The 23475-nt window shown below is 37.4% G+C and overlaps 1 protein-coding gene across 2 annotated transcripts in view; it reads left to right on the forward strand.

Annotated features, from left to right (window-relative positions):
- The first annotated feature begins 251 nt into the window (after positions 1-251).
- LOC132119696 (voltage-gated potassium channel subunit beta-2) overlaps positions 252-23475 on the forward strand; it is a 113146-nt gene continuing 89922 nt past the window's right edge. For both annotated transcript variants that reach the window (XM_059529882.1, XM_059529883.1), the window contains exon 1: positions 252-397. The gene's annotated coding sequence lies outside the window, so the exon portion shown is untranslated. The remainder of the gene's footprint in view (positions 398-23475) is intronic.

Here is a 23475-nt window from a genome sequence, read left to right on the forward strand (position 1 = left end):
CTGCGTATACATTTTTTTTTTAAATATTATAATTGAAAACGATAGTGTTTAAACTTATATAAGTTTTCTAAAAATCTTTAACACAAATACATTCACAAAACGCACTGCACAGTTTGAGGATAGAGTATTGAAAAGGTCTGCGTAACTATTGGACGCATGAAAATATTTCCAGTGACGTACTGCGAGGCCAACCAATCAAGCGTCGCTGTTTTGTTGCGGTGCGTCTCAACCAGCCAATAGGAGCGTCCCTGCGCAGCGCGAGTGTCTTTTGTAGCGCGTGGCGAGATAGTGTGAAAAGCGGCAAAAAAGAGTCATTTGTAGCTGCTTGGCCAACGGTCTTCTGTCATCACATTAAATAAAGTTTTAAGGTGAATATCGATAATTATCCTGCTGTAAGGTAAGAATAATACATTTTATACAACGCTCAGCTATTGTTATGCAAGAAATCAATCACTACTGAAGACTTGTGTTGCTGAGGTAATGCTAAATCGCTGAATATCTCATAAAGAGACGTCGATCTTACAGTTTATAAAGCTCGGAAATGAAAAACAAAACTAATTTCTGTTGTATTTTGCTACTCGCTATTAACGTTATAACGTCACCTGCTATTTTAGCTAGTTTATCGTCCTGAGATTTGATTTTGAGTTTAATGTGATCTTGAAGAAAGGAAACTGTCAGTTCATGATGTAACGTTACAGAATCCAAAGCTATCAGCATCTTCTCCCATTGAAATACATTAATAATAATAAAACATGCCAGAAATGTGTTCTGCATCCTTTAAAGTAGAGATTGGTTTTGCAGGATATACTCTTCATGACCCTTTAACTTATTTCCCTTGGTTACCATAGTTTACACCGGTTACTGTTACTACTGCAAGACCTAAATCAGTAAATAAATACGTAGTTTACCAATATTGTCAAGTGCTTTATAGTGTTTTTTTATTAGTCAAAAAGTAGCCTACATAAACAATGCAAGCAAGTGGGCTTATCAAATACAATGGAGGCCTTTATTATTATTATGTGTATAAATAATATTTTCGTTAGTTGTTTCAGTTTGTTATTCTTCCAAAAATTACAATAACATTTTTTAGCATTACATTTTTCTTACAGATTCATACCGTTTTATCCCTAAAGTGAACTCCTTTTAAACAAAAAAAAAAAAGTGGGCAAATGTTATTTAACCTTTGTTGCTAAAGTAGGTGATAGAATGCGGTATAGAGTTGCTAGAATATGTATTTTCAGAACTCATCTCTTTAATGGACAAAAGTTTAATGTGTACAGCTGTCACTATATATGAACCGTTTAGCTGACTTCCTTTGGCCATCTGAAAAATGCACTTGCTTTGTCAAAAACATTTTTTTTAAGTTGGCTTGCACCGTTTTTCACACTTCAAGTGGGCTGCAGTTATTTGAGACCGCCCCTCAAGCCATGTGTTAATGTGCTTTTCAACTTGAGTGCAGGAACAGGAAAGTGAAGTAAAATGGCAAGAGTTATCCTCACAGGCTGCATGCATGCATGCGCAATTTGATTCTTTTTTTTTTGGCCTCTGCTCCATTCCGCTGCAGCGCTGCAAACCATTATATAAATAGAAGCCACTGTCTTACTAATACGAAGTCTGTACAGTAGAGAGCTGGTGGTTGGACACAAGGAGTGGCACTATAAGCCAGACTGAGTCATTGGTTAAATGATGCAATTATGAGGCTCTTCAGTGACTTCCTTGATTGGATCTTCCCTTTTAATCATATCCGCACTTAGAATACAGAATGGAATGAAAACTTCAGGTTTCAGCTTAGGTTTACAGTATATTACACAGTATATTTCTTTCCCAGAAACATAAAACCTTCTTTTCAGAAATGGAATAGTGAATAGTAGGGCTGGTCCAAATAAAAAATTTTGAGCTTCGAAGCTACGATTGTAATCAACACCAAATCTTCGGATGGAGGGGGCTGAACATATTCATCTCTCAACACCGTGTCTAAACTGGACGCCAGAATAACAACATTTTGTATTTGCCAGACGACAAAATACAACAGAACCTATTATGCTGTCTACACTGGATGCGCATGGCGTGGTGCAACAAATTCCCGACAGTAAACTGCTGCTGCGTTCCATTTATGACGTACTGACACAAATTTCAAATGATTATCAACCGTCGCTTTGTCACGTCCAGTGTAGTCAGACTTCACCTGTTGTGGTACGGTATGGCACGACACAACAGCTGTAGCGTGTGGTGTAGACACGGTGTAATAAAGGCAGGAATCTCTGTGTGTCTGTCTGTCTGTCTGTTTGCATTTTTATTATGTCGAGAACCATTCATTCAATCGACTTCACACATGGCGGGTGTGTTGCTGCTGACCCAAGGAAGTGCAGGGTGGCATTAAGGTACAAAACATTCAGAATTAATAAACTTCTAATAAACTACAGAACAGCACAAGCGGCGCACCTCACATGGGCAGAACATATATGGTTCACGATGCTCTTAATGTCCTTGGAGCTTTTTGGACCATTCTGTCACCGATGGGAGTTTCGGTTCCTTGCCTCTGGCACCTCTGGCTTGCTTAGTTGGGGTCACTTCATCTACAGCGATATTGTTGACTTGATTGCAAATAAATGCACAGGCACTATTTAAACTGACCAGAAATGACATCACTGAATTCAATGATGAACTGCCTTTAACTATCATTTTACATTATTGACATTGTTTTCCTAATGAATGTTGTTCAGTTGATTTGACGCAATGTATTTTGTTTAAAGCGCTATATAAATAAAGGTGACTTGACGACTTGACTTGGAGTGACGATCCAATATTTTCTAAAATATTATGGGTAGTTGATTGCTGTAATTTGTCATATTTTGTCTGTGAAATTTTAAATTGCAGGGATTAATTAGAAACTTGTGAGAAGGTGCAACGTTCATCATTATGTTCTTGTGTACTTTGTCCTTGTGGTTATGCATTTAGCTGTGCAAATGTAATTCCTAATTTTCCATTGCAGTGTGGAGGGACTACCCATAATGGGCAAAAATAACTTACTAATTCCCTTCAGTACATTCTTTATTGCTGTATCTCTTCAAGGTCAAGGATATGTTAATATCTTTCCTAGAATTACGGCAGTGTGATGAAATTGAGTTTATCTGCTCTCTTCCTTTCTCTGACAAAGTCCCATGGGAATTGAAAATGCGTATGCCACTCTTGTCGTCATGAGAATGCAAATGCACGCCCCAGTGGAAAAGCAGTGAATGTTGCTTGGTTCTGTGAAAATGTATTGTCTTTTCTAAATGCTCCTTAATCTTAGAGTCAGGAAAGAACTGTGTAAAGTGTTGGACATGCTATTATATGAGAAATGTATTGACAAATTTTCCAGGGCATTTTGATGAGTAAGCTTTATTCTTGTCCCATGTTGTAATTTCAGCTTGATATATATTTATTTATTTATTTTCTGTGTCAACATTTTAGCTAAATAAGATTTAAATAATTCATAAAGAATTAAAGTCATTAAAGACAAATTCTTGACCTGTTTTCCCTCTAGTCTTATTAAAATGGATATTGGGTTTCTATTTAAAAAGTAACTTTTATTAATATATACACATGAATTTGTGAAAGTTTAATAGACTGCTCTGGTCTTCAAGAAAGCATTTATTCTTCCACTGTTCTGTATCATATTTAGTGCTCAGAGTAAATGCATCACTTAGGACAGTACTTAGGCTAAATGTAGAGGCGTTTCCTTATGGTCTCCATGCTGCAAGGATGAGAACAGGGTGGTGGCAAACAGATCTGCTGTAGTATGGCTGGATGTGACCAGGACCAGCGACACCGTAGTAATGCAATGCTAGAGTTGCTGCAATCCCCAAAGCTACGGCCAAACATCTCATACTAATGCATGTGCTAAAACAATCTGTGTTAAAAAGTATGAAATGCTTGAAAAACTTTATCCCCCTTCATCTGCATCTTACTATCATCCTCTTCTTTGGGAAGATTTCTAATTGTGAAAAAATGAAATGTGTATAATATTGCAAATAGGCATTGGCCGGCATGAGATTTTGACGGTATGATAACCTCGAGCGATATCACAGTATTTTTGTTACAGCTCTAAAATGGGATATTTTAAAATATTTTTTCCACTGACCAAAATATTATTTATTTCTGAGCAACATACAGAATAATTGGAACAGTAGTACTTGTTTATTTTTACTTTGATTTGCTTCTGAAATGTTTGCTGAATTGTGGGCTGTCCTGCAGCATTTGATGTGAATAGTTGATTTGCTGCTAGAGCTACTGCTACCCTAGTTTCATATACATAATTTGATTTAATAATAACCTAATTTGATGCAAAAACAGAATGTTCTGAGACTAGCTTTGTAGAATTATACTACATGCCTGAACAAAACAAACAGCAGACAGACGCAGATTCACCCCCAATTTCCACCAGATGCATAACGGCTGCGTTACGGCTCCGTCACGGCGGCGGAGTCAATAGGTTTCCATTAAAGTCAATGAGTGTATTTCCACTGAATGTGTTACAGCTGCGTTCCGACTCCGGCGATCCGCAGCCCTCCGGACCAGATACGCAGAGCTTCTATTTTTGCCGGATGCCGGAGCGCTCCGCAGCACTACAGGGCAGAGTACGCAGGACAGGAAGTCGAGTGACAAAACAGAACAGCCAGAAACAAAATAAAAGATCCGTTTAATTTTCAAAATAAAATACACCGCGCTCATATTTCCCTACACTACACCTTGAAAACGTCATAATGGGCGGAGACAGGCTTGTTGAAGTTTTAACCCTGTTGACACGATGGATGAAGAAATGAAAAGAGAAAAGAAAAGAGTACGCATCTGGTGGAAATTGGGGGTCACTCTCTAACAGCAGGTGGCGCTTATGGAACAGCAGATACAGCTAAACAGATAAACAAAGCAGTGCTGTGCGTTGAAACGCTGCTTTCATGTGAAGCATACAGAGACGAGATGAAAAGAACATATCATCTAAACTTTTCTGAAGACAATCATTTTCCCTCAGAAACTTTCATATAAACCCCCAAATAATTATTTAAGATTTTCTTTCAATAGTTTGTGCATTATGAACAGTGAGTGATATGCCTGCTACAGTATTTTTCTCTGTGCGTCCGTCTTCAGCGTCTATGGCCTGTGTTAATGGACATTTACAGACTTAAAAATGAAATAAAACAAAAAACGACCGTTTGCCGATTGCGTAAGTTACAGGGGAAGCTCTTTCAGCCGTCATACACACACGTGACTGACTGCTTGCCCCAACAAGAGGAGAAAAGTCATGTTACTCTCTACACTGCACTCAACATGAGGGATTCCTGCACTTTCAGTCTTTGAGGAGACATGAAAAACAGGGCATATTGCAGGAACTAGGGCTGCACGATGTGTCGTTTAAGCATCAATATCGCGATGTACGAATCCACGATAGTCACATCGCAGGATGTGTGATGTAGGCTGTCGTAGTTGATCTGTTATTCATTAACTGTATGGGCCAGCTGCTCCCAGGCCCTTTAGGAATGTGATTCGCAGATTAATTGCACAGCTTAACCATCATAGGAGTGAAAGTTTTTTCATTGACAGGACTGAAAAACACATGCAAGTTTAACAGGGCAGAGAGAGAGAGAGAGCGCGAGAGAGACACAGAGAGAGAGAGAGCGCGAGAGAGACACAGAGAGAGAGAGAGAGAGAGAGAGAGCGCGCGCGAGAGAGACAGAGAGAGAGAGAGAGCACGCGAGAGAGACAGAGAGAGAGAGAGAGCGTGCGCGAGAGAGAGAGAGAGAGAGAGCGAGCGTGCGCGAGAGAGACAGAGAGGGAGAGAGAGAGCGTGCGCGAGAGAGACCGAGAGAGAGAGAGAGAGAGCGTGCACGAGAGAGAGTGTGCGCGAGAGAGAGAGTGTGCGCGAGAGAGAGAGTGCGCGAGAGAGACAGAGAGAGAGCCTGCGCGACAGAGACAGAGAGAGAGCCTGCGCGACAGAGACAGAGAGAGAGCGAGCCGTCTTCAAACAACACGAGCGCTGTCTGCTCTCTTTCCCTCCCGCATATTAATCAATTGACGCGATGGTGTCGATGTTTAAATCATTTAAAATGAGAATGTAAGTGTGCTCACCCCATTTTTGTTTGTAAGAAAAAATATCGCAATATATATCGCAGAAAAATAACAATTTTTCCCAAGATCGATGGGTTTTTCTATAGTCGATGCCGATGTTTAGAGGTCAGGGTCAGCCAATGGCCGATATGTGCTGCCGATTTTTAGGGCCGATATCTTGAAGTTTTCCCCTTCATTTGCATGCTAAAATGTCACACTAATAATAAGTGGATGCACAACATTTCTAAACTTATCATCATTTATTGAGCACTGACTTGAAGCATCTCTAGAATCTTAATTTTGTGCACTGCAAGGTATTAAAATAAAAAATGTATCCAAAGTTAACCAAACAAATCAATAAACTGACCAAGTATTAAATATATAAAACAGGTTATATATATATATATATATATATATATATATATATATATATATATATATATATATATATGTATATATATATATGTATATATATATATGTGTGTGTGTATGAAAAAGCAATCATTTAAATAAAAGTTTTAGAGCATTTATCAAGTAGAATTTTTCAAGTTTGTTGGAACATAAATGTAAACTTAAATATACATTTAAATAAATAAAATTTTAGAAATAAAAATCAAATAAACTGAAAAATGTAAATATATAAAAAATAAATAACAGTAGTGCTGCAAACACACTAGCAACCAGCAACATTTGTGTTTGGTATAAATGACACAGAACATCTAAAGTGCATTCTAATTTCAAACTTACATCAAAATCTGTTCATTATTAAAATAAAGAACAGTCAACCAAACATTTAAAAGGTTACACTGGTCAGTTTAAATAGACCGTAGTATACCGGTCCACTCTGCTGTGATGCCAAGGACGTTTTTGCTCATGTGAAGAGGATGATCTTTATCGTCTATTTTACATTAAATAAATAAAAAATATTATAGTTTAACATTCAGATACATTGCGAATATGGAAACATTTGGATATGTGCAGAACGAGACGTGAGCAATAACCTCCAAATACATCTAGTCAAACCCGCGCTCGCTCGTATGGATCGGATAATTTTTTGGATCAGCCAAAAAAAAAAAGGCCAAGATAAATAAACATACGTTTTGTCTTTTTTTATTAACATTAAATTATTAAATTTAAAATATTTGAAATCAACTTAAAGTGCACATGGCATAATATCTTCTTTTAAACATAATAGCCGGACTTCATCTCCCAGTCTGCTGTAATGAAGTGAGCAGTTATCATCACAGAGCTCTCCGTCCCCCTGCACGTCCACCCTTCTGTCGTGAGCGCAACAGATGATGCTCGAGATAGTTCATCCACAACTTTTTTCTTCTTCTGTTCATAAAGATCTGGCACAATCTTTTCACTCTAACCTCTTTCCTTCACCATTATATCTGACAGGGAAGCCAAAATGCGCGGGGCGTTCAAGCTCCTCCGTTCCTCCGCTCGCCATGACGCTTGGGGTGCTCCTCCGCTCGCTTGGGGTGCTTCACATGCGGCAGCAGCACTTTCCACCGCACCAATAAGACGGGGCTGCCCGCCGACGTGCCTGACTTTAAATCGGCGCTACTAAACACGGATATCGGCCGATGGTGATATATTAAAAAATGACAAATATTGGCCCGATATATCGACCGACCGAAATATCGGTCGACCTCTACTTTTTATCCCAAAGTTTTCAGATCGTGGTATACCTTGGAACCGGTAATTGTGCCATGCAGTATCAAACTGATATATTTTGTATTAATATAAACTAGTTTTAATTAAATTCTGGCAGTTGAGATGCAGACATATAAAGCAAGTTTAAAATAGTTAACTAAAACTAAAAAACTAAAACCATAAAAAAAAATTGAATAATTGAATAAAATGACAGCATTACTCATTTTACTGTAATTTAATTTTAAATAACATTACTCAATTTAGTCTAAAATAACTTAAACTGAAACAAAAATTTATAAAAACTATATGGACATTACAAAAATTACAAAAATAAAACTTAAAACCCTAACTAAAATGAAAATAGAAAATTCACAATTTTAATAAAAATTATAATAGTATCTGAATGATACTAAAGTAACATTGCAAGGGGGCAGTCGTGGCCTAATGGATAGAGAGTCGGAGTTGTAACCCAAAGGATATTATTATTATTATTATTATTATACATACATACTGTGACGAGTGGGGCGGGTGGAGTGATTGGAGATGAGCGACACCTGTTCGACCCATCGGTCTCGAGTCCCATGGAGGAGATGGAAGGATATAAAACTGGAGCGACGACAGTGAAGATCGAGAGAGGACCAGGCCTGGGTTTTAGTTGTGTTTGGTTTTTATTTATAAACTTTAATGACAAAATAAAGATAAAACAGCGCGTCAGCCCCTCACGGACGACTGACGCGCTGTTTTATCTTTATTTTGTCATTAAAGTTTATATTTGATTGTCCGGCGGTTCCTGCCTCCTCCTTCCCGTGATCATGGAGTTTTTACCATTACAGACTTCGCTAAACCACGCCTCCCCCACCACACATACATAAAATTATAGTATTATACATTTCTGTCACTTCTGAAATTATGGCTATGGCCCTGGTGTGGCAAAATGTTTGCGTATGCATAATACTTTAAAGCTCTTTATTAAAATCTATGCTTACATAATTTTTTACATATGCCATAGCATCATTAAACTACCATCTAACAATGGACAAAAAAAATAATAATTCTCTAACCTATGGTTCTGTAACTATAAAGGCTGCTGTGCATTTTGCCCACTGACTAAGCATTTAAAAAGAATTTAGGGGAAGCATTTAAATAATCCTGTGAATGCACTTAAAGAATGTTAAATCAAATCGTTACAATCGAATCGAATAAAATTTTATTGTGAATCCAATCAAATTGAATCGTTCTAAATTTGCTAAAATCGTTGTTGAATTGAATCAAAAACCTATGAAGCGTGAATCGAATCATTGTCTACCTAAAGATTCCCAGCCCCTTTGAAGCCATTTTTATGACAACATTTTAAACACTCTAGTTTAAATTTGTTTGTGTGTCTCCTTTCTTGTGTCTTCCCCTCTCTCTCTGTTCCTCCTTGCATCCGTTGTTCCTCCATATGGTTAGATGTAGCGCTGACTGTGCAGAGCACTGTTTTCGTGTGATGTAAGGGGGAGGGACCCTATATTTAACGCATCTACTGTGTTCCTCAGTCTCTATTCACTGGCATTGTCTTGGGAGACTCGCTCACACATACACACCGCTTCTGTCTCTCTCTCTCCTTTCCATCTGCCCCCTCTCATGCACTCAGCCATACAGGCACACACATTGAAAGGGTAGTGTGGAGGATAAACCCACTCACCATTCCCGTCTCATCTCCCCCTCCCACCCTCTCTCTTTCTCGCCGTCGTTTCTGACGCTCGGTGGAGGCAATCTGGCTGCACCCACCCAACTCTTCTTCAGCCTCGCCGAGCAGGAAACACTGCAGCAGGCATCGGCAGAGGTGGGTAGTCAAGCAACAAGACAAGCTTTCTTTGCTTTCTTCTCCATCTCATCTGGCTCCCAACCTAAGCGTGAGTTTATATGCGTGAATGTCTTCTTGTCCGGTCTCAGCATCTGCTTGCTGCATTGAGAAGCATATCTGCAGACCGTATTGCACAGGGAGTTAAAATCTGTGTTTCCCAATGATTAATGCATGTTGTGACTGATTACATTAGCATTAGGCATCATAAAAACATTGAAAGGAGTGTGAAAATGCATTGAAGTCTGTGAAATGCATTGAAGAACAAGCATTTGATGGCTGAATATGAGCATCATGCTTTCACCTGCTGCAGTGCCCATCTGTTGCCCACAAATATTGGCTTTATGCTACGCAGTTCGACATTGATGATACGTGTTATGTTATGGCTTTAGTTATACTAGATGCTGTGAAGATGAGGCTTTGTTATGGTTGCTCTGAGATGTCATGTTACTATAAGTACAGTCTGGTGGAGAGGAAGCAGCTTTTCCTGCTAGGTTGTGTCTGGATGGTGTCGCTCTGCCTCTGGGCACTGGGCCGAGGCTGGTGAATGAGAGGAAGGTGCAAGTCGCAGAGATTTGGTGCAGTAAGTTTTTAATGGCAGCTACAGCAGAGAAAATGTAGTAGGAGATCTTGCTTTGAAGGCTGGAGCTTTTTCTCTTGTAAATTATCTCCATCACTTTTGTATTGTTTGACCCCAACAATTTTATAAGACCTATGTAGGGAAAGGGATAGCACTGATGTTTTTTTTTTTGTTTGTTTTTTAAACGTAATCAGTAATTGAAATGTAGGATGCACATTTTTCAGGATTTTATTTGTAATATACAAAGTAAACTGCAGTCAAATATTAAATCATTACATTTTTGTGAGAAATTCCTCAGTACAGCATTGTAAGTTGGTATATATTAGGTAAATACTAATCTTGTTTTTTTTTTTGTTTTTTTTCAATTTTTACATTTCATCAGAAGTTGCTCTTTCACCAATAAGCACAAATCAATAGAATATAAACTCATATGCATGGTTTATTTTACCTTATCTAACGTAAGTGTACAGATTTATAACGGGATATCAAATAGAGTCTAAAAAAAACGCTTTAAATATACACTCGCCCAGTATACGTTATGAAAACTGGTGTAACAAAAACCTAATTTCAAATATTATTACAGAGAAATTCCTCATAGTAATTCCAATAATTCCAATTGCATTAATGTTTTTCGGGAAAAAAACATTACTAACCAATAGAGTGAGTGCACCTCCATTCTCCACAATCAGCTCTGCTCTAAGCAACTGTGTAAACGGCCACAATAAAAAAAACAAAAACGGACGAGCCGTTCACACTTGCCGCACTCGCAGCCTGTTTCGTAACGCTCGGTTATATTCTCGCGCGGGCCAGCACCGCAAATCTCCACGAGCGCATCTGGCAGTATGGATGAGGCTTGACGCATGTGCGCAACCTGCGTCAACTCGCGCCTGGCTCCGCGTTTAAAACAAATGTAAATTCAGTCTAACTGCTTGCTAATTTCACTTGAATGAAATCAAACATTCAGCACTTTTTCCACTTGATCTTAAAATCCCAAATATAGTGTATTACTACATGTAATACTTTAATAATTGACAAAAAAATATATATAATATATTAGTAGTATATAATATATAGTATATAATATAATATAAAAAAACCTCTCAAAACACAATTGAAAATTGAAAGGGTTATAATGGTAATTGTATTGGATATAACAACAGTAATTCCTATTGGAATAATGCCAAAAACAAAAAGGACCCATACTCAGAATTGGGGCTCTGCATTTAACCCATCCAAAGTGCGCACACGCAGAGCAGTGAACACACACACACTGTGAACACACACCCGGAGCAGTGGGCAGCCATTTATGCTGCGGCGCCCGGGGAGCAGTTGGGGGTTCAATGCCTTGCTCAAGGGCACCTAAGTCGTGGTTTTGAAGGTGGAGAGAGAACTGTACATGCACTCCCCCCACCCACAATTCCTGCCGGCCCAAGACTCGAACTCACAACCTTTCGATTGCGAGTCCGACTATCTAACCATTAGGCCACGACTTCCCATGTAATGGTTTCATGGAAACTAATAATATCCGGTTTTCTTTTTTTTTTTTTTCTCAGCAGGGTAATGATACTCATACTGTGCTGCACATTATTGACAATATTGAGCTGTAGCTTGACTTTGCAAATTTAAAATCGCAAATCAAATCGCAATCGCAATATCTGTCAAAAAAATCGCAATTAGATATTTTCCCCATATCGCACAGCCCTAGGGCAGAGTATCGTACGTATCTGTTTAACAGAAAAGCTCTGATTGGGGAATTTGAGGTCTTGATATCTAGCAACCGCCAACATGAACGCTTGCATAGTAGAGTCTTGTACAGCAGTCTGAAATGTTTTGGCTCCACTTAAAAAAAAAGAAATTAAAAGGTTTCGTAAAGTTTTTCTTCTTTTAACTACATATTAGTCTCATCTTTGTTTGTCAACGATATTGCATGTTCAGTTGGGGTCAGTTAACATTTAATGACCTTATTGTCATATGTCTCGTCATTGCCTTTTTCGTCAGGGGAAAAACCTTGTTGACGAACACTTTCCATCATAGTTTTCGTTAACCAAAATTAACACTACTTATAATGTGCATCTGATTAAGCAACACATTCCAAACATCCTCTCAAACGTAATGAGAATCGTTCACACACCCGAAGCACATGCATGGAAAGCTGCCTCTCTCGATTTGCGAAAAATAAATTGCGAATTTACTTGCATCTATTTTCTTATTATTTATAGGATTAAATATTGTTATGTGACTTGGATGGAAACTGATTAAATAATTTAATAATTTTTCTTAGAACTTAAAAAAAGTGACAAGATATAGTCATGAATCTTTTGTAGTCATAAATCTTTTGGCTTTCTTTAAAGGTTTTTGAAACAAAGCATGAACGGTATATTCATTGCAAGTTAATTGCAAGCATAGTGTGAAGTCTGATTCATGAACAAGCTCTTATGAACTGGTTCTTTTAATGCTCAATTAGTAAATAATCTTTAAACATGCTCAAACCATTCAGTTACTCACAGTTTTAATTTCTAATAAATGTAAATATCATGATGATTAATATGGTTAAAATATTGTGTCAACTTTGAAACCATAAAGAATTATGAATGTAATTTCTTCAGTGATAAAATTAATAATTTGTGTTATAGGTACAGAATCAGGGTCAGTATAATGCATTTTAGAAGTGAGGACAATGCTTTCTACAAAGACTACAACACAATACAGTGCCTTAAAAACCTGTCTTATAGTATCTCATGTTTCAGTGTCTTTCTCTTTAATGCTTAATATGAGCCGCAACATTGAGAATATTTGAAAGAAGGCAGGATGGAGATATTCAAGGTCTGTGTTGGTTATGTGATTCTGAGACACTGTCCAAAGATGTGGGTGAGAGTGCTAGAGGATAACAGACTGAGACGTGCCACCAGAAGTCAGAAAATATGGGATATCACTTACTTCCATGCAATTGTTTTTGAGCAAACATGCCTAAAACATGCCTAAACTGTTTTTTAGGCAGACATTAAGGAAGCTCTGCATGTAAATTTAAGATTCTCCTCTGAGAAAACACCTTAACAGTTCTCTCTAATCATCCTGTGGTGTGGACGCAGAGCTGCTGTCTTGGTGCATTAGTCATGTTTGGGAGTCCCACCAGGGAGAAGGTGTGCACTTGCAGATCTGTGTAACCTGCGGCATTTATCACACCTTTCTGCATCGCAGGTGTGTGTTTATGTGTGTGTGTATATGTGTATGTGTTTGTTTTGTCATTTAGACCACCCATGTCATGTTGGCAGAGCGTTTATAAGAATGGACTACAAGGTCCAAAATGGATTCTCGCCAAATATGTGTGAAACTTGGCCAGGTGGCAGTAACGTTTTTGAAAAATTGCAAAAAACTACACTACACTTGGCATAAGCAAAATAAAGAAATCAAAGAAATCCATATTGCCCATTTAAAAAGCAGTCACTGTTGCATGTCTTCTAATTTATTTTTTATTTTTTATTAAATGCAAGTCCAACTATTATTTCTTACATGTTTTTCCTTTTCTGTCTCGAAGTGTTTTCTACGAAAACAATAAGTTGAGGCAGAACATACTGAAGAACTTGTGGCTGGTTGCAAAAAAATGTGCTAAGAATACTCTTAGATATAATTATAATTGAGTGAGCAATAATTATTTTCTTAACTTAAGGGGTTTGTTGAAACTGGCTGTTGTGCATTTAAATGTTCTTTTAATGGTCAGTAGCTGTTGGTATTACAAGACATTCTCATTGGACAAAAATGTATATACCCCTTTCACTTAATGACTTGGATATGGACAACAACTATTATATTAAATATAATGCCACTTTAACCCTCTGAGGTCTAAGGGTATTTTGGGGGCCTGGAGAAGTTTTGTCATGCCCTGACATTTGTGCTTTTTTCAGTTTCCTATAAATATCTAAATGGCTAAAGTCTAATCTCATTGTAATCAGCACAAACTGGGCTATAATAATATGTGAGCAGCATGTATGTACATGTCTTGGTCTGCTTGAGGTTTAGTTAGAATATAGATGACCTCAAAGCTAATAGTATGGACAGCAATTTAGATTTGGGATAGTTGACAAATTTGTCACTGGCCCGATTGGGCCACTGCAGCGTCGTCACTAAGGTTTATCATTTGCACATGTTTTTAAGCCTTGCTATTTAAAAAATTTCACGCACACCGGGCAGTCCTTATTGTCGAGCCCTGATCCAAAAATATTTAGCTAATTTTCCCATTTAGTTATAAAATGTTTTTTATTTCTGAACATTCAAAACTTCCAGTTTTTAAAATGTTTTAAAAACAGCTTTTATGGGTATGAAATTTTAAGGGAACATTCCATTTTATAAAATTGCAAACATTATGGGAACGTTACCTTTGGAATGTTATAAACGTTCTGAAGCTAGTAACATAAAAAGTGTTAGATGAATGTCCAACTAAAACAAAATGTTCTATAAATGATGTATAAAAAAAATGTTTGGGGAACATTGTGTAAGACCAGATTACTCGGAACAATTGTTCTATTAACATTCCTGAAGTAACGCTTGTTCACAATTAAAAGAAAACCTTTCCAGAATGTTTGCCAAAGTTCTGAGAACATTCCATGTTAGGGGAAGCAGTACGAACTGTTTTCCATCAAGTTAAAGGGAGTGTTCGGGAAAATGGTTTGAAATAATGTAAAATACATTTCATGGTCAATACATTTTCTCAATTCCTATTGCTTTTGTTTTGTGAATTTGACAGGCCTGTGTGTGAGTGAATGACAGACCTTTCTCTCCAGTGGTTCAGGATGCAGACCATTCCTCCACCTGTTACCTGGCTATATTAAATTCAGTTCTGCTATGGCATCGACTGATCAACTGGGTTCATTTGCTATAGTGAATTGTAAATGGTTCAGTTGCCTTAGACTTTGAGGTCTTGTAAATTTTTCACTGACCTACATTTGGATGTTTAGTTCTATCCTTACACAAGTTAATTATGTCCAGCCTCATTTCCCCAGAGCCACATTTCAGCTGAAATCAGTAGAGTTAATATCTAATTAACAAAAAGAAAACTCGTCTTTTGACCAAAGATTACAGATAGCTAACTTTGGTTGACTCGATTATTATTCCTACACTGCATCATTGCCTATTATAATGCAAAAGAGCTGAATATCCTAATTAGGCATGACTCCTTTCTTTCCTCATTATTGTTTAACTAGAGCACACCCATTTGCCCCCTCTTTTTTTTTCTGTAGACAAACATCTTGACTCTAGATTGTTTTTTTTGTTTGTTTTTTTTTTAGATCAGCCCTGCATTATCATTGCCTATATATTATGGGCCTCTAAGAGTGACCTTTCAATAATGGAAGCTCTGGTTCTGATAAAACACTAAATTGATTCTATTTCATGAACAGATTTTTATCAGATGGCTGAGTGGTCCTCTGGTCTTCCTCTGGTGCCCTCATACTGTATGTTTAATTCAAGAGATTCATGGAACATCTTTCCTTGGGAATGAAGGTCATTCCATTGAAGTGTTTTCCTGAAATGTATTAGCATGTTTATGAAATGCAAGCACTGATGGGAATTCTGAGTGTTTCTAAATTTGCTTTTCCTACTAACTCCTACTAAAACAGTTATCGTAAAATGTTATGTAATTTAAGTCATCAGCGAAGCAGAATTGGAGATGTGGGGTTACTTGCACTGAACTCGTGAGACAATGTTGAAATTTCTTAGCCAGGTGAGCATTGTGAAACCATGTAGAATATCTTATTATAACCAGCGTCAGGCAGAAAAACACTACATTTTTTGAAATGGTTGAGGTTTCATTGTAAAAATAATTGTGATTTATTGTCTATTAGTTGTAGCGTTTTCCATTCCAACATGTTTTGGATTCATGTTATGAGTCACTTGACTAATGAAAAAAATAACACATACACAACTCTAACATGACTATTTTATTGACTAAGATGACTACGATATTAAGTTTCAAAATAGTAGGATTTAAATGATAAATGTCTTGTGAAAGTGTCTTAATTGAAAAACAGGTGGGCTGATCTGTAACTTTACGTGCAGGTTACATGATTGCAAGTCTGTAAAGTAAAGTACATTTAGAACTGTACATTTGTGTACAGTAGTATACTTACAGTAGTATACTTCTAAGTACTTCTGTACCACAGCAAAAACTACTAGCTACTAGCTTAACTAATAAAGTTAGTAATAAAACAAGAGTAAAATGAGGTAGATTGAACTTTGTGTACCTTTCTAAATTATATTTTTGCAACTTTATGCAGTTTAGTTTACAGATGTGTATTTGCATTTGTTATATAAATTCATAATGCATTCTATGAACCTCTAGACAGAGGCTGTCCAGTGGACCTTTTCTGCTGACTAAATGTTGTCCTGTATCAATATCCTTTAAAGAGAAAGAGGTCACATTTCATCAGTCAGGTCTCTCCTGGGACAGTCACATGTGTATGTGCTGCAGGGAGAGCCTTAGGCAGGAAGTGGAAAGGGTGAGAATGAAAAAGGATGAGAAGGATGTAGAAAAAAAAAATAGCGCACGCACACACACACACACACACACACACATTGAGAAAGTGTCTGTTCTGACCGAGAAACTGAAAAATAGTGTTCAGAGGGGAGAATCGGAGAGGCACAAGGCAGGATGACTATTGCTGAGTAAAGCTGCTATTCTGCTATGCAGTCAGTCTCTAACCAATTGCAGCTTTGCTGCGTGACTGAACTCACCAATTGGATCATCCTCTGTTTATGTTCTGCTGTGTGTTTGTGTGTGGGGGGGGGGGGGGCACCTTTGCTCCAGTATGTCCAAGCGGGGGGCACCTTTGCTCCAGTATGTCCAAGCGGTACGTGCTGATGGTTTTGTTGCAGCAGATTAGTATGATGCACTTTTACATGATCATGACCCATACTGAAACACTGCAGTCTATTGACAGAATTATCATACTGGGATCAGTTTGACAGAATGCTGATTCACACTACAGATCATGTGCCATGTGAGCAAAACATTGGAACTCTTTCAGAGCTATGGGACGAGAAAATGCTACTGATGATCTGCCATGATATTTTGTCAATTATCAGCATTTTCATACTATGTCTGCTTGGCAGATTAACAGTTTTAAGTGTAAATTGATTAATATAAAATATTAATTTCTGCAGTTCATATATCATGTGCATTCATCAGAAAGTTTTAGGTTTATGAAATTGTAGTATATATCTGCATTATATTGCCAGTCAAACTCCTTGCATTGTAGATATTGATAATTGAAAAACCCATAATTGTTGACCACTAGTGTACGCATTTTTTTTTTTAATGTCTTGTGTTAGCATTACAAAATTTAACCCATATCGGCATAGTATTTTGCTCAGATATTAGTATGCACACTCATACCACGCAGAGCTTTATATTATTTTGCTTCAGCCCACACACTCTGCACTGCTGCCATATGTACAACTGAAACTGATGCCCGTTCAGAGGCTTACACAATCACCTGAGCCACTTTAAATTAGTGTTAACCGTTAAACTGTATACAGATGCTTTTTTCGCTTGGTTCTCCTGAAGTTCCCGTTCTGCTGTTTTCATATACATACTGTAATGCTAGTGCATTGCTTATTTTTATTTTTTTTTAAGCATATTGCAAGATGTTGATTAAGTGTGAAAAAAAAAAGAACAGTCAGGGTCCAAATGTCCTTCAGGCATAAGCATTAAAAACAGCACAGATCTGAGTCACATGTGTGGACATGTATGTAATTAGACAGATGGCCCGTGTTTTTGTTCATGTGTTTATGGATGTTATATATAGATGTTTGAATCCTCAGGCGGAAAGGCCAACACAATGTGTCACTTCAGTTAGGGTCTAGTGTAAAGGATGCAACATGCTCTCATGTATAGTATAATTTTGTTTGGATTGAAAAAAATGGTTTGCCTATTGCTAACTGATTGTTCAGTCACCCAATAGTGAATACCATTCAAGTATGTAAAGAAGAACTGATTATAAGTAGAGTAACTCTACCGCTGAACTGACATTTGATGTGAATGTGTCTCGCGAGTTGCAGTTGGAGCTAGAGCCGCGAGACATAATACATTGCATTTAGGGCTGCAGTTATCGATTCTTTTTGTAATTGATTAATCTAGACCTTAATCGATCGATTAATCAGATAATTTTTTTGTGTGTGTTTTTAAACAACCAAAACAAATAATGCATAACGAAAATGATGTGGCTGTAAAATTATCAAGCATTTGGCTTTTATAAAAAAAAAAAAAAAAAACAGAAGTATTGAAAATTTCTACACCTGTAGCATTAACCATTAGGCTACTAACAAATAATATATAATTTCTGGGGTGACCTATTTGCTATGGTAACCTAGCAACCTGTGTGTGTGTGTGTGTGTGTGTGTGTGTGTGTGTGTGTGTGTGTGTGTGTGTGTGTGTGTGTGTGTGTGCATGCATGCCGTGCGTGAAGAAGAGTGACGCCCCAGTCAGACCAGTTGCTTCATTGCAGTTTGGTACGGCAGAAATACATACATTCATTTTCAATAGAATGCTGCATTAGGCTTGCATCACTTGCATCGTGGTGCATTTTAGGTGAAGCATCCGTTCGAAAAATCGCGTCACAACTAGAGCTGAAACAACGAATCGATTTAATCGATAAAAATCGATTATTAAAATAGTTGTCAACTAATTTAGTCATCGATTCGTTGCTAAATAACTTTTATTTGCCGTAAGCGGCTCATTTCGTGCATATTTCAAATCTGCGGTGACCAAAGTGTGGCAGTAATGAGCCACCGGAGGTTTTACTCAGCCAGTACAGCAGGAGAAGTAGCGAATAGCCAATAGCTGGCCTCGTTTTATGTCACGTGCTTCCCGAACAGCGTCTCTGCAGCATTTAGCGGGATTTGGGAGACTGGGAGTACTTTACTTTGAGCCTTCAAAAAAGAAGAGTAACCTGTAAACTCTGCACTACTGAACTGTTTAAGGGGACGTTCACATATCGCGTCTTTTGCGCGCTCAAGTTCGTTATTACCAACACCGCACCGCATCGAGTTAAAAACATCTCAACTTTTCAGAATGCTGCAAGCGCATCGCGGGTCATGTGACAAGAACTAACCAATCAGCTTCATCCTTTCCCGTAACAACGTTAAAAGCTCAGTCAAGATGAAAGGAACAGCTGATCATAGTTGTATATGGATTTCCATTTTGAAATAAATTTAGTAGCAGAGCTACTGCAAGCGATTTTTTGAGCTGCAAATCCATTTATCCTTTGCTGAAATTTCCGCGTCTTCAAGGAGAGAGCACGTCATGGTTGCTTAGCAAAGGCAGACGCCTCAGGGGCGCTTCTGCCCGAGCGCTTTGGAAAGGAGGAGAAAGCGGCGCGCCTAGCGTTTTCCACGCGTTTTTAGGCACGATATGTGAACGGCCCCTAAGACTTTTATTTGTGCAGATTCTCCAGTACAATGTTGTTTGCAAATGTTTAGTCGTAAAAGCTGATAACATTGCTTTTTAACAGTTAACATTTAAAGCTTTACAAACATGTTCTGTGATCAGTTTGTCGTTTACCAGTTCAAAATTCAGTCGTGCAGCCTAATTATGACTGAATGAGAGAGGTTAATGTTTAAAGATATTTGAAATGCACTTTTTTTCTAAGTATTCACTGCTCCTTTTCACACAGCAGGTTTTTTGTGTGTGTCCAATTTTTTTTTTCTGGACAACCTTCTGATGGATTTTACTTTAAATTGTGAGTTCCATTCAGGTTTCATGCCACTGGCACTTTATTCGAAGGATTGTTTACAATTTCACAGCAAAAGCTATAAAGCTGTTTCCCAGTAAATAATAAAATACAATGCACTGCAATTTTATTCTGTTTTATCCTTATTCTTCGTGAAAATATGTTCTGAAAGATTCCTTAATAAGCTTCGTTCGGGATGTTAAACTACTTTAGGAGCTCTAAGGACTGCCATGGTGAAAACATTATTTTAATCTCCTTGTGAAATTTGCTAGAGTATGGGTCAGTGTTCTGATTGCAGAAGAGTTCGACAAAGGATTACTAACACAATAAAACAACTCCAGGTATATTTTTGATTAGGATATGACAGTGCAAAATGGTTTAAATCTCTTAAAAATCTATGCTGAAGAATAAAGACCATTTATTAATAATTTACTTGGGGAAAAAATGGAAAAAACTAAAATATAAGTACATAAACCGATTAATCGTAAAAATAATCGACAGATTAATCGAGTATCAAAATAATCGTTAGTTGCAGCCTTAGTCACAACATCACGTCCCGGTGTATCCAGTGAATGCATGCTGAAATTATTGTTGCGTGGCTACATAAAAGTTTAAGCATATGTGATACATTGCCATGATTGGTCTGACTAGCGTGTAAGAGAGACGAGGGTGCATGAATGCGCGTGTGTGTGAAGGGGTTCTTTTTTATAGTCTATATACTCTCTTGCAATTGAACGTCAATACGTTTACTACTTAAAAACATCAAAGCTAAACATCATATCTAGTCAAACCGCATCACGACATCGCTACAAATACAGTATGGGATTATGATCAGCCAACATCAATGTATAGACTTAGGCTGCATTACCTTGTTTCAGCGACACTTCGTGAAAAAGCATGGAGTGGATGTTTTCGGTTCAGATGCTGAATCATTGAAGTCGTATCACACGCTATGGTTTGCTTCTTGAACGTTGTATAACGGTCCGTGTAAATCAGATCCCTGCGCGTATAGTTCGCGTCATAGGAATTTAACGAGACCTCGAGGCAGAGTTTTTGCCTCAAGGAATTTTTGCAATCGAGTTAATCGAGTACCTCGATGAATCGTTTCAGCCCTAATTGCATTGCTTGAGGTCTATGTTGTTTTGTTAGTAAATGTTTCATTATATTACTTGTGTTGCCTCCTCTGTTCACTATTATTCTACTGCATATATTTCATCTGACACTGGTGTCGCCTAGTTTTGTAACGAGAGCCCACACTTTTGAACGTTTCACTCTAGCCGCGATCTCAATATTGTATACAGAATTTCTCAAAATAGATAGTTAATACAAATCAGCACATCATGGTATTGTTATTCTTAAAGCAACCACTTGCGCATCCAATTTTACCAGCAGCTATACATAATTTCAGGGCATTAAATATATATTTTATCTGTTGTTGTCAAGTACGTTTCATTCATATGTTTCAACTTTAAAGTGGTATAATTTTCATATTGACCCTCATTACTGGGAATATAACAAGTAAGCTTAGTTGTTATATGCCTATACATGTATTATTCCAAGTCAAAATAAAAAATACTAATAAATTAATTATGTGGTAAAATTAAATTATCTTGTTTTCTGCTTATATATATATATATTAGGGTTTTAGCTATCAAATATTTTCGTAATCGAGTATTCTACAAAAAATTCCATCGATTAATCGAGTAATCGAATAAAATGCGTTTTTCTTAATTAAAGTGCAATATTAATTATGCAAGAGAAAATTAGACTCCTGGGTCTCTTAAAGTGAACAACTAAGTTTCCTTTTTTAGAAAAATATATATTTTTATTTTTTAAATGCATAGAATGCAATGCATACATCAAAAATAAACATTGAATTATTACCCATTGTTTCTCTGTCTGTACTTGTACTGTGAACAATGACAATAAAGTTGACAGATGAATTAAGTGCATTTAAGTGCCATTCAGTTGGGGTTTTAAATAAAGCATTTTCTGAGATGCACATTAAATTTACTATTAAAAATAAAACATGGAAGAGATGTTGTGTGATTTAAACCTTAAAAAAATTGTTTGATTTATTTATTTATTTTATTAGTAGGCTATGTACATTCTGCTGAACAATAGTAATACATATCTGGCAAATAATTGTCTTTAAACCGGACTTTTATTTTGACGGGTTGACGTACCTTTACAGTTCTGTGTATGTGATGTGACGCTAGTTTTACTCAAATCATCCATATGAAGTGACTGTCAGAGCAGTTCTGGAGATGTTGTTCATGTGTTCACGTCTTATTTAGTAAGACAGCAGATGCTGAAATCACCGGAGCGTCACGCGCGCTTCAGTGTGTGTTAATAAACGGAGACGCGCCTCTGCGCCATTCATTAAAAGAGACACGCAGAACATGCAGGATTCATATTTAAATAGACTGTTCCGGCTTAATATTTACAGATATTAGTCCATATCGTGATTTGATGTAAGTGCAATGACCTATTTTTGATTAATTCATTCAAAATTTGGCAAATTCCGTGCCATTCCGCTTTAAACTGTAAATTCCGTTTTTATGACTGGATTCCGCGATTTGCTGCATCGATGAAATCATAGGGCCATAGTTGTGGTATGCCAGCTCTATCTTGCAATGGACACATGCCACAACGTTCTCTTTACGTTTCCCCGCGCCCTTAAATCAAAACACCGCTGACTCCTTGCAGTATGCCATGGCAGTATGCGATTTCGGCTGCAGCGCTTGTCTCCTTCTGCTTTGTGGGTGACGTAAACTGTTTGTGTCACATTAAAAAAATCATTGCGAAAGAACCTGACGTGAGACTTAAAATAAATTAAAAGAGGCTTCGAGGCAGAGGAATTTGCCTCGATCATTTTTTGTAATCGAGTTACTCGAGTTACTGGAGGATATAATATATAATATATATGTGTGAATATGTGTGTGTGTGTGTGTGTGTGTGTGGTGTGTGTATTATTTTGAATGACAGGAATTTTGCCTTTGTAAAAAATATAAAGCAAAACAGATAAATGAAAAAACAACTAGTACATGTCTGATATATTAATATATTCTGCCAAACATGTTATGTCATATTAAATAAATACAAACTGAATTAGAATTATTTATGAATATTACCAAATGCATTGCTTTTAAATCAGTAGGCCAATGAACATTGGCTTTTCTTTTATTTAACTTGTTCACATTAGTCTTCACTGTCTTGTATGGTGATAAACAGTTTTGCAGTCATGTAATGCATTAATCACTGTATCAGAGGATGCAAAATAAATCTGATTGCAATGAATGTCCAGTGATATATATTGATGATTGCATTGTATTTTTTTGTACCCATAATAATGAGCTGGTTAAGTGTTATGTCTCTTTGTAGGTGCTTTCCCAGGGGCATGCATTTGTCTTTTGCTCTCCAGCTGAGGGTAAAGCTGCCTCATGTCTCTTCTACCTTCATCATTGTTAGAATGGCTTTGCCTAGTCAGTTCTTTGCTCTGATCTCTCTTCATCTGCAGTTTTCTTTGCTTTCCCCTCCTCTCCTCCCTCATCTTCCTCAGTGTGTGTGTGTGTGTGCACGCGCAC

This window comes from Carassius carassius, chromosome 38 (assembly GCF_963082965.1).
Source record: "Carassius carassius chromosome 38, fCarCar2.1, whole genome shotgun sequence".
Classification (NCBI taxonomy): Eukaryota; Metazoa; Chordata; class Actinopteri; order Cypriniformes; family Cyprinidae; genus Carassius; species Carassius carassius.